General features: G+C 35.0%; 1 protein-coding gene across 4 annotated transcripts in view; it reads left to right on the forward strand.

The window, feature by feature from the left end:
• The window catches only part of PHF14 (PHD finger protein 14), a 131,243-nt gene that overhangs the window by 20,134 nt on the left and 99,060 nt on the right, over positions 1-12,049 (forward strand). The gene's annotated exons all lie outside the window — the stretch shown is intronic.

Here is a 12,049-nt window from a genome sequence, read left to right on the forward strand (position 1 = left end):
TCTGTTGCTACTAGAGGTCAGGATGCTAAGATTTCAGTGTCCCACCACTATGATAGTAAAGCAACTATTTTACTATAGTTCCTCTCTTTTGGACTCAGGCCTGAATCTACTGAGGACTAGCACCATATACAAATCCAGAATAAACCCTCTCCTCTGACCTATTGTTTTATTTATTTTTTGAAGTGTAGTTGATTTACAGTATTAATTTCAGATGTGCAAAATATTTAGTATTTTTGTAGACTATAGTTCATATATTTTTATTTTTATTTATTTATTTATTTTAGGGCTGCACCTGTGGCATATGGAAGTTCCCAGTTAGGGGTTGAATTGGAGCTTTGGCTGCTGGCCTATTCCACAGCCATAGCAATGCCAGATCTGAGCTGTGTTTGCAACCTACACCACAGCTCATGGCAATGTCAGATTCCTTAAGCCGCTTAGCAAGGCCAGGGCTTGAACTCGTGTCCTCATGGATTCTAGTCAGGTGTATTACTGCTGAGCCACAATGGGAACTCCTATAGTCCATTTAAAGTTATTACACAATAATGGCTATATTTCCCTATGCTGTGTGATATATCTTTGTTGCTTATTTATTGTATGCATAATAGTTGTATCTCTTAATCCTGTATCCCTATCTTGCCCCTCCCTACTTTCCCTTTCCTCATGGTAACTACTAGTTTGTTCTTTATATTAAGAACAAATATGAATCTGTTTCTATTTTGTTGTATATATTTGTTTTATTTTTTAGATTCCACATATAAGTGGTAACATAGAGTGTCTTGCTGCTGTAAACATTGGGGTGCATGTATCTTTTCAAATTAGTGTTGTTTTCTTTTTTCCTTTTTTTTTTTTGGTCTTTTTGCTATTTCTTGGGGTGCTCCTGCGGCATATGGAGGTTCCCAGGCTAGGGGTCTAATCGGAGCTGTAGCTGCCGGCCTACACCAGAGCCACAGCAACACGGGATCCAAGCCGTGTCTGCAACCTACACCACAGTTCACGGCAATGCTGCATCGTTGACCCATTGAGCAAGGGCAGGGATCGAACGCGCAACCTCATGGTTCCTAGTCGGATTCGTTAACCACTGCGCCACGACGGGAACTCCAGTGTTGTTTTCTTTGGATATATACCCAGCAGTAGAATTGCAGGATCATATGGAAGTTCTATTTGAGCTTTTTGTTTTCCATGGTGGCTGCATCAATTTACAATCCCATCAACAGTATACCAGGGTTCCCTTTTTATCCACAATCTTGCCAACATTGTCTTTGTCTTTGATATAGACTTGTACCTCTTGGATTCTTGGTATGAATTCTTTGAATAGATTCTTCTTCAAATGCTTGTAGATTTCTGGAAGGGCACCCCATTAATTTTCCTGACATGTCTAGAGATGTGCTTTAGACGAATAGTCTCAGTCATAGCAAATCTACCTTCTTTCTTAGGTAGCTTTGATTTTTTTAGAAACAGCCAAAAAATCTTTCTGAGTCAAGGCAGAGAAATAAGATTATCACACTGAGTGGTAATTTCATTTAAGTCAAAAAGCAAGTTGTGTCTGTAGAGTCATGTAGCGTATTTTCTTTTGTAATTCATTTAATTGGCTCTGTCATTTTAAGCATTTGCTAATGATTGCTCTTTTTTCTCCCCAGAATAGCTCAGAATCAGGGAACTATTTTTATTATGGGAGAAGGAAGAGAAAGATAAGGAAAGGGAAATTAACATTCCTGAGTGTGATGTTTTATTGGCTTTTTTGGGAGTGTGCTAATAATATGGAATAAATAAATGGGGAAAGCTGAATAAATAGAGAAATGAATAGTTTTCAACATATATGTCCATCTATATGTTGTGGTACGATTGCTTTTTTGGTCACAGTGTGACTTGTTTGAACTTCAGATATGTTCAAAGTTAGAAATGCAAATTGTTAAAGTAAAATATCTTGAGTTTTTAAAATATTACTACTTTCTTTCTCTAGTATGAGTAATTTCCCCTTTTCCCTCATTAACTTTGGAATTTCTGTTCTGCGATTGCAATTATATAACTCTCTTTCCCTCTCTAAGTAGCTATTCTTGCTTTTCTCAGTAGTAGCGTTAGAACTAAAAGCTTGAAATATTCTTAGTTTTGAAATTAAAAAATATATATTTTTTAAATTTTTTGGCTGCATCCATGTCATGTGGAAGTTCCTGGGCCAGGGATTAAACCTGGGCCATAGTAGTGACAATGTTGGATCCTGAACCACTAGGCCATCAGGGAACTCCTAGTTTTAGAGATTTAAAATAATCTGTTTTGGTTTAGGAGACAGTTGTTATTAAATACTGATGTATTTTTTTTTTTTTTGTAAATGTGATAAAGTTATGATTAACATAGTGTCTTAATAAAATTGTTAATTGCATGTTTGTTAGAAACATACCAAATATATTTGGGGTCCTTTTAATATAATTTTCTGTAAGTCATTTTTGCCTGATTACTGGTCTAAAAGATTCCTTTACCAATTATCACTGTTTGTTTGAGAAGGGGTTGTTTTGATATGAATATACTCCTGACTTTCCATTTGAGTTTTTTTAAGTAACATTTGGATGGTGTCAGCAAGAAATTGTACTGATTAGTAGATCTTTGAAGACATTTTCATCTTCTACCAACTTTTTATCAGTTGTGTCTACTAAATAGAAAAGAAAAACACACACACACAGACATACACAAAAACCCTGCTAAGTAATCTTTGGTTAGATTTTTGAATTTCCGTTTTGGGGAAATAGTCCTCAATATAGTAATGTATGTAATATACATACATATAGATATGTATCCTGGAGCCATTTGGGGTCATCAGGTCTTACCGACACTGTTATGCACAGCTGCCACACCATATTAATTAGAACCCGGGTTGAAAAAATAGGTAAATGACATATGACCTGTTCCAAATAACTTAGATTTTTTTTTTGTCTCTTTCTAGGACCATGTTCTCAATCGTTTTTAATGTTCAATTTTGTCTTTCTTCCTCTAAAACAGGGTCAGCAGCCTTTTATAAGTAAAGTTTCAGTCCTTCACTTGTTTATCCAAATAGGAGCTTTTATGACTACTTAATTATTTTAGTTTTTAAGGTCTTCCTCACTATATATATGAACTATTGTTGCATTTAAAGTAAATAAGGTTTAAAAATGTTCTGGACCTCCTTTAACTTTCAGGTTAAAATGTTGCTCTTACCTATTTCAGTAGTTTTTTAAAAAAAATTTTTTAAATTTTTTCTTGTTATGGCTGCCCTGTGGCATAAGGAAGTTCCCAGGTAGGAGTAGAATCTGAGCTGCAGCTGCTGACCTATGGCACAGCCAGAGCAAGATGAGATCAAAGCCGAATCTGCAGCTTACACTGCCAGATCCTTAACCCATTGAGCAAGGCCTGTATCCTCATGAACATGATGTTGGGTTCTTAACCCTTTGAGCCACAACAGGAACTCCTCAGTAGTTTTTTTCTTTTTTTAAACTTATCTACTCAAAAGTGTGGGCCATGGTTTCATAGCATCAAGTGGTAACATCTTTATCACCTGGAAACTTGTTAGAAAAGCAGAATCACAGGCCAAGTCCTTGATCTTCTAAATCAGAATCTGTGTTATAACAAAGACTCCAAGGGTGTTTCATGGGGACATTGGAGCATTAGCTCCATTGATACTATGAAGGAGTGGCTCTGCAATGCTTACCAGGCTATCTACACTTTAAGTTTTTCAAGACTGTCATTGGCCACATTTGGTACCAGCTTATTCAGAAAGATAGAGAAGAAAAAATACATCTTGCCAGCAAGGCAACAATATGCCATCCTCTTTTGTGAGCAGCTTACATAGTTATGTGGGAACTAACATTTCATAACATAACATCACATGAACATATTTTTAAAAATTAAAAAAATCTAATGTTCAGTAAAATGTACACTCCTCTGGTAACTTCTCTGCCTATTGTTACTATGGTTCAGTCCTCTACATCCCCCTCTCCCACCACCCAGGATACATTCACAAATCATGTGTTGCATTTTGTCATATCTCTTAGTCTCCTTTAAAAGTTTCACTCTGTAAGGATAACCTGACCCCCTTGCTGTACAGTGGGAAAATAAAAAAAATTATTAAAAAAAAAAGTTTCACTCTTTTTGTGTCATTTCTGTCACTGATGTGTTGAAGAATCTAAGCCAGTTTTTAGAGTGTTTTAACAAAATAACCCTCAATCTGAATTTTTCTTACTGTTTTCTTATAATTAGATTCATTTTAAACCGTCTCCCCCTTTCTTTGAAAAGTACTGTCTTCGTGATGTTGTTTACTCATACTCCATCATATCAAAAGATATAATGCCAGTTTAAAATAAATAAATAAAAATAAAGATATAATACCAATTTATTGCATTATTGGTGATAGGTTAAGGTGGTGTCATCCAAACCTCTCCATTTTAAAGATATATTTTTCTTTTTATAATTAATGAGTAATAGTGGGTTAATAACCTTGAGACTCTATAGTATCATATTCCCTAACATCCTTCTACTTAGTGGTTTTAGCATACTTACCAGAATCAATTCTTGTATATGTGGCTGCAAGATGGGGATTTCTAATTCTGTCATTCCTTCTACATTTATTTTGTAAAGAACCTTTCCTCTTTTTTCCTTTCAGTATTACTGTGGTCTCATACATTATTGTCTAGTCTGATTACTCTTTCTGATGCTTAAATTGTCCAAATTTGACCAGTGAGAGCCACTTCAGGCAGGCTGTTCCTTACACACACATGTGCACAGGTATATGTGGCTTGCACAGTCCCCACTTCGTAATAAATAAACAAATAAATAAGATACATTTCATGGATACCCCCAATAAATTACTTTCTTTATTTCATCTCTTAATCTTGAGATTATTTGTATATGAGTACATTTGGGATATTTTTTTAACGGTATGTAGTTAGCTATAGGATGACTCAATCTTAATGTATTTACTTTTTTTCTATTTTTTCACTTATATATGGTGCTAACAAATGTGTCATATATATTCATGTAATAATTTCTGTGAGATTGCTGAATCAAAAGATTCAGTGCATTCAAACTTTTTATAAACTTTGCCAGATCGACCTTCAAAAAGGCTGTTTTGTGTGTGTGTGTGTGTGTGTGCGCGTGCGCGCGCTTTTCTCAGGGCCGCATCAGCACCACATGGAGGTTCCCAGGCTAGAGGTCCATTCGGAGCTGTAGCCACTGGCCTACAGCATTGCCGCAGCAGTGTGGGATCCGAGCCATGTCTGAGACCTACATCACAGTTCATGGCAATGCCAGATCCTTAACCCACTGAGCGAGGCCAGGGATCAAAACTGCATTCTCATGGATGCTAGTTGGGTTCATTAACCGCTGAGCCACAACGAAAACTCCTGGAGATTATTTCTTAATTGAAGTATGTGTACACTTTATTATTGAGGTTTGATATCTGTGGCCATTTCTTTTTATTTTTTCTGTTACTTGCTGTACATTTTTCTTATTTCTTAAATGGGTTCTACTAGTCTTTTTCTCATTTACTTACTGAAATTCTGGAATTCCTTTTTTTAAAAAAATCTTTTGTCTTGTATATGTGTTACAAAGAGTTTTTAATCTTTGCAAATATTTTTTCCACCCTATCCTATACATATAATAAAATATAAGTAATAATAATATCTTTCCTAACTTTTTTACTTTGTGGTATTTTTGTGGAATATCATTCTAAATAATGAACACACATATCACATATGCAGATCTTTCTCTGGTACTTTTAAAGTTCCAAAGTGAGTTTTTATCTAAAATTAATGAATCCAGAGAAAGGGAAATTTCCTAAAGCGTGATAGGAAACTAGTATTGCTAGGTTTTGTGTTTTATTTTTTTTTTTTAATAATGTGATAGACTTCCACATTGTAATTCTGCCTTGCAGCTTTTCCTTAACCTTTCATGGTTAAACATAAACTTCTTAAATGTCTTATTTTAGAGAAAACTAGTTGTTTATCATAATATATTGCATGAATAATAAATATAATGTGGGAACTATAGAACAGGAGGAAGATAAAACTTTTCTAACTTTCTTTTCTAAACTTTTCTAGTCCTAATATCCAGACAGCCATAGTTAGTGCTTTGGTGTATTTCCTTTATGTTTTCTTTTTATTTTTTAAATGTAGTTTTGCTTAAGTAATTATAATTTATAGAGGGTTTTAGGTTGAGAATTTGCAAAAAGATAATTTTCCAAATATTGCTTTTTAACTGATTACTTTTCAGAATCTTATTTCATCTAAATGGAGTCAAATTTCTTTTGGGGTTTCAGCTTTTCACTTGCCTTGAGCACCTTTGTGGTAAGATCTTACAACTGGCTTGTAATAGTAGGGTGCCCCCGACTGTGATGTTGGTTTTCCTGATATATTGATTGCACTGTGTCTGAAGAAAAATGTCTTGTATGTGTCATAGTACATGATAGAGCATTAGGGAGTGCACTTGCCGGCAATTATCCTTAGGTTTGATTGTTAAGGGTTATTATTTTTTTTATTTTTGGCCACAGCATGGCATATGGAAGTTTCCAGGCCAGGAATCAAATCTGAGCCACAGCTGTGACCTATGCCACAGCTGTGGCAATGCCAGATCCTTAATCCCCTGTGCCACAGTGGGAACTCCAAGTTGCTATAAATTAAATATGATCTACTAAGAGATGTTTTTCCCCTGTTTATTTTTCAGTCTGCTATTAGCGTAGTTCTAGACCATTTTCATTTCTTAATGTATGCAAAAATATATTCTATGAGTGCTTACTGGATAGTAAGGCATATTCAAGTTATAACCATTTGGACTTTATGTATTAGCAGGTAGTTTGACTCATTTATTCTTTAGGATATACTTGTGGCAGGTATCATGCATATTATATGTTCTTTTCTCATAAACAACAATATTACTCTAAAGTCTTTTAGTGGGTTTTGTAATCACAGGAGTAGTGGTGGGATTTTTTTGTGTGTGATAGGATATTAAGTACATAAAAAATGTTTTACGTTTTTAAGTGGCAAATTTTGTGTTCCTGTTTTTTTTTTTTCTAGATTGAGAAATAGTTAGGAAAGATATTATTAAATACTTATTGCAGAAGAGGTAACTCAGCCTCAGAGATGTGGTTTTCCAAAGTTAACGTAGCTAGAAATCAGAGGACTGTAGGTCTTCTGGTCTTCCATGACAAGGTGAATGGGGAAAATTTCTGCTAATTTGGATTATCCATACTCTTGTACAACTCAAAACAATTATAAACACATTTTATATTATTTTTCGTTATATACAATTATGTAGGTTGCATGTGTTACTTGTAATTAGATGTACAAACATGTTTTGTTTACCCATTTGAAAACACGAATTTTCTGTGTGAATACTTTTTTTTTAGTTTCATACATTTATTTTTTTAATAATGATTTTTATTTTTTCCATATACCTGGCTTACAGTGTTCTGTCAACTTTGTACTGCATGGCAAGGTGACCTAGTTACACATACATGTATACATTCTTTTTTCTCACATTATCATGCTCCAACATAAGTGACTAGACATAGTTCCCAGTTGCTATACAGTAGAATCTCATTGCTTATCCATTCCAAAGGCAATAGTCTGCATCTATTAACCCCAAAGTCCCAATCCATCCCACTCCTTCCCCCTCCCTCTTGGCAACCAGAAGTCTGTTCTCCATGTCCATGATTTTCTTTGCTGTGGAAAGGTTAATTTGTGCCGTATATTAGATTTCAGATATAAGTGATATCATATGGTATTTGTCTTTCTCTTTCTGATTTACTTCACTTAGTATGAGAGTCTCTAGTTGCATCCATGTTGCTGCAAATGACATTATTTTGTTCTTTTTTATGGCTGAGTAGTATTCCATTGTATGTATGTATATATAGATATATATATACATATATATATATGTATATATATATATCACATCTTCTTAATCCAATCATCTGTTGATGGACATTTAGGTTGTTTCCATGTCTTGGCTATTGTGAATAGTGCTGCAATGAACATGTGGGTGCATGTGTCTTTTTCAAGGAAAGTTTTGTCCAGATATATGCCCAAGAGTGGGATTGCTGGGTCATATGGTAGTTCTTTGTATAGTTTTCTAATGTACCTCCACACTGTTCTCCATGGTCTAAGCTGCACCAATTTACATCCCCACCAACAGTGCAGGAGGATTCTCTTTTCTCTACACTCTCTCCAGCATTTGTTATTCGTGGACTTATTAATGATGGCCATTCTGACTGGTGTGAGGTGGTCCCTCACAGTAGTTTTGATATGCACTTTTCTAATAATCAGTGATGTTGAGCATTTTTTCATGTGCTTGTTTGCTATCTGTATATCTTCTTTGGAGAAATGTCTGTTCAGGTCTTTTGCCTATTTTTCAATTGGGTTGTTGGCTTTTTTGCGGTTGAGTTGTCTAAGTTGTTTGCATATTTTAGAAATTAAGCCCTTGTCATTTGCATCATTTGAAACTATTTTCTCCCAGTCTGTAAGTTGGCTTTTTGGTTTTTTTTTTATGGTTTCCTTTGCTGCGCAAAAGCTTTTCAGTTTGATTAGGTCCCATTGGTTTATTTTAGCTTTTATTTTATTTTATTTTTTTTGTCTTTTTTGTTGTTGTTGTTGTTGCTATTTCTTGGGCTGCTCCCGCGGCATATGGAGGTTCCCAGGCTAGGGGTTGAATCGGAGCTGTAGCCACTGGCCTACGCCAGAGCCACAGCAACGCGGGATCCGAGCCGCATCTGCAACCTACACCACAGCTCACGGCAACGCCGGATCGTTAACCCACTGAGCAAGGGCAGGGACTGAACCCGCAACCTCATGGTTCCTAGTCGGATTCGTTAACCACTGCGCCACTACGGGAACTCCTATTTTAGCTTTTATTTCTGTTGTTTTGGAAGCCTGACCTGAGAAAATATTTGTAAGGTTGATGTCAGAGAATGTTTTGCCTGTGTCCTCTTCTAGGAGTTTAATGGTGTCTTGTCTTACATTTAAGTCTTTAAACCATTGGAGTTTATTTTTGTTCATGGTATGAGGGTGTGTTCCAGTTTCATTGATTTACATGCATGTCTATACTTTTTTAATTTTAAATGTTTATCCACATAAAGACTTTTTCACATAATTATATCAAAGGTGTATTTTTTGCATCTTCTACTCAGAAATAGATAGGTAGAAGAGAATAAGCCTTGTTTTTTGGTAGTTTAAATTCAGTTTTGTATAGAAGAAAGAAAAAGATTTTAAAATGTATTTAGTCATTAATTAAAATGGATTAGAGTGGATATAAATGCTAGACATTTGGCCTAGAACTCAGTAAACCCAACAGGTATGGCAGAGAAATATGGGAAAAATGGCAGGAGAAAGTGGCAGGTTAAGAACTCTGTAAAGGTAGCAGTGTAGAACATCTTTCAAGGGCAGTGAAACTGAAGAAGAAATATTTACCCACTTGCTGGTTGTTCTTTGAGTTTGTATGATACCATTAATCTTCAAGCTTATAAAGTAAGAATTCCTAGGAGAGGCCCTCAGAAGTCATTTCTGAAATTATTTTAGTTGATTTAATCTCTGTGCAGACATTTGCCAGATGTGTGGTATATTCTTTAAAAATTGGAATTGAGGAGTTCCCATCGTGGCTCAGTGTTTAACGAATCTGACTAGGAGCCATGAGGTTGCGGGTTCGATCCCTGGCCTTGCTCAGTGGGTTAGGGATCTGGCGTGGCCGTGAGCTGTGGTGTAGGTTGCAGACACGGCTTGGATCCTGTGTTGCTGTGGCTGTGGCGTAGGCCAGTGGCTATAGCTCCGTTGGACCCCTAGCCTGGCAACCTCCATAAGCCGTGGGAGCGCCCCCCCCAAAAAAAAATTGGAATTGAAATCTTGCTTTATTCTGAAAGAGTAAACTGCTGTGGTTTACCATGATTTTGGCGTATGAGGTGAATAAAATGAATAGCTCCGTGGGCTTTATTTTCTTGGTAGTTCCCTACTTTATGGAAACACAGATGAAAAAATCTGCCTCAAAAGAACATTATTTTGTGAAGATGATAGATTTTTTTGCTTGTAGTATTGCATAACCTTTGAGAAATAAAATTGACTATTTTTATTATTTTCTGATTTTTCTTTGAATAAAATATTTTGTTTACTGTTGCCTTTACCTAAAAATTTATTATTGGTGACAACCAAAAAAAAATTATTCCCATGAAGAAAAAATTTTTTTTTCATTTTTATGATTTATCAATTAGAATGTGCATCTAAATGGAAGTGATGGATATCATGATTACTACCAATCACCAATTAATGATATTAAATAAATTAATGTTTTAATTCCTTTGTTTATCTTATGCACAGTAGTCTAGCCCATTTAAAATCTTTTCTTTGAGAGTCCCCATCGTGATGCAGTGGTTAATAAACCGCATCAGTATCCATAGGACGTGGGTTCCATCCCTGGTCTTGCTCAGTGGGTTAAGGAATCTGTTTCCATGAGCTGTGGTGTAGATTGCAGATGCAGCTCAGATCCTGCGTGGCTATGGCTGTGGTATAGGCCGGTGACTACATTTCCGATTAGACCCCTAGCCTGGGAACTTCCATATGCCACAGGTGTGGCCCTAAAAAGCAAATAAAAAAAAAAATTTTTTTTGCGTTTTTTTCATATGACTTTCAGATTATGTTAAGGTTCACTACTATAAAATACTTAAATAACATTATATTGACATAACAGAAGGATTTGCTTTTGGCAGCTTATTTAAGTCATAGTTGCAAACTTTTCAGTTTTCTGCCTACCAGGCTATTTTAATTAATCTATATTGAGTGGTATTACTGTGTGAATAAAATACTGACATATGACTGTTGACCTATCAATGACATCCAGTAAATTAATGTTGATACTTTAAAATTATTTACTAGTGTGTTTCTTTCTGGGTGATTTGTTTGACACATATTTATTTACATACTATTTGTTTTAACTTGGGTGTCTTTGGTTGTTGTGAGAAGATGCTCTTCAGCAGGCTCCTGTTGTGTGTGCAGTGTATAACCATATAATCTCACATTGGGTACATATAAGCTTACCTACATGGTGAAGCCTTTTGAGAGATGATTGTTACTTATATGTTTCTCCTGGTGGTTTTTTCAATGACTTCAGTTTATTGGAGGTTGCTTTGGGTGCCCTTTAGAATTTGGTGCTAAGACTACCCTCTTAGAATAAACCTGGTCAAAAATATCCTGGGATTGCTGATAATAGGCTTACTATAGAAGTGACCTATTTTGATGTAATTAATGTGTCTTAGGAGATCAGAGAAATGCCCAAGCTTAAAGATGACAGGCAACATTGGGACTATGACTAAGCTGTAATCTATATAATTACTATATATTCATTAAGTTATCTCTTTTAAGTATGATTTGTCATGAGGGCAGTGTCTTCCTGTCTAGAAAGAGAGAGAGAATATAAATTCTATGGTATATCTAGCACCATTTAGGCAAAAGAAAATTATTTAGGAGTCATGACTATTATAGTCACTGGCAGGTAGTCTTTATTATAAGCTACCAATAATAATTTCCTACTCTAAAATGTAAGATCTGTGCTACATTGTCTCATTATCTTCTTTCTTTGATGTATTCATGTGGATCTTTAGATTTATTTTTAGAACATTAACTACTTAAATAATTTAACCCTCAGAATATCGAGTTATCAATGAATGAAAAGAGGAAAAAGAGTAATCTCTTCTTTTCATTTCAGTTATGGATAAATTTTTACAGAAGATTGAAGAGTTATAAATGTTTAAAAAGCTCAAATACCTTGTATAGCTCAAGATTGGCTCAATTGTGAATGGAACTCACCTGCCTAACTTTAGTCTAAACTATTCAAATTGTTCTATAGCCTTAATTTATATGTGTGCATATTTCTGTATTATTTTCCTTTTGCTAATATTTACTTTGCGTTTATGGATATATGAATTTATGTTTTAATCTGCCAGTTCTATATATATATTTTATATATATTTAAGTATTCAGTGCATAGGAGCTCAGAAATATTTACTAATTAATAGTTTCTAGACTCTGTAGTTATTATTTTTAATGAA

The sequence above is a fragment of the Phacochoerus africanus genome, chromosome 11 (genome assembly GCF_016906955.1).
Source record: "Phacochoerus africanus isolate WHEZ1 chromosome 11, ROS_Pafr_v1, whole genome shotgun sequence".
NCBI lineage: Eukaryota > Metazoa > Chordata > Mammalia > Artiodactyla > Suidae > Phacochoerus > Phacochoerus africanus.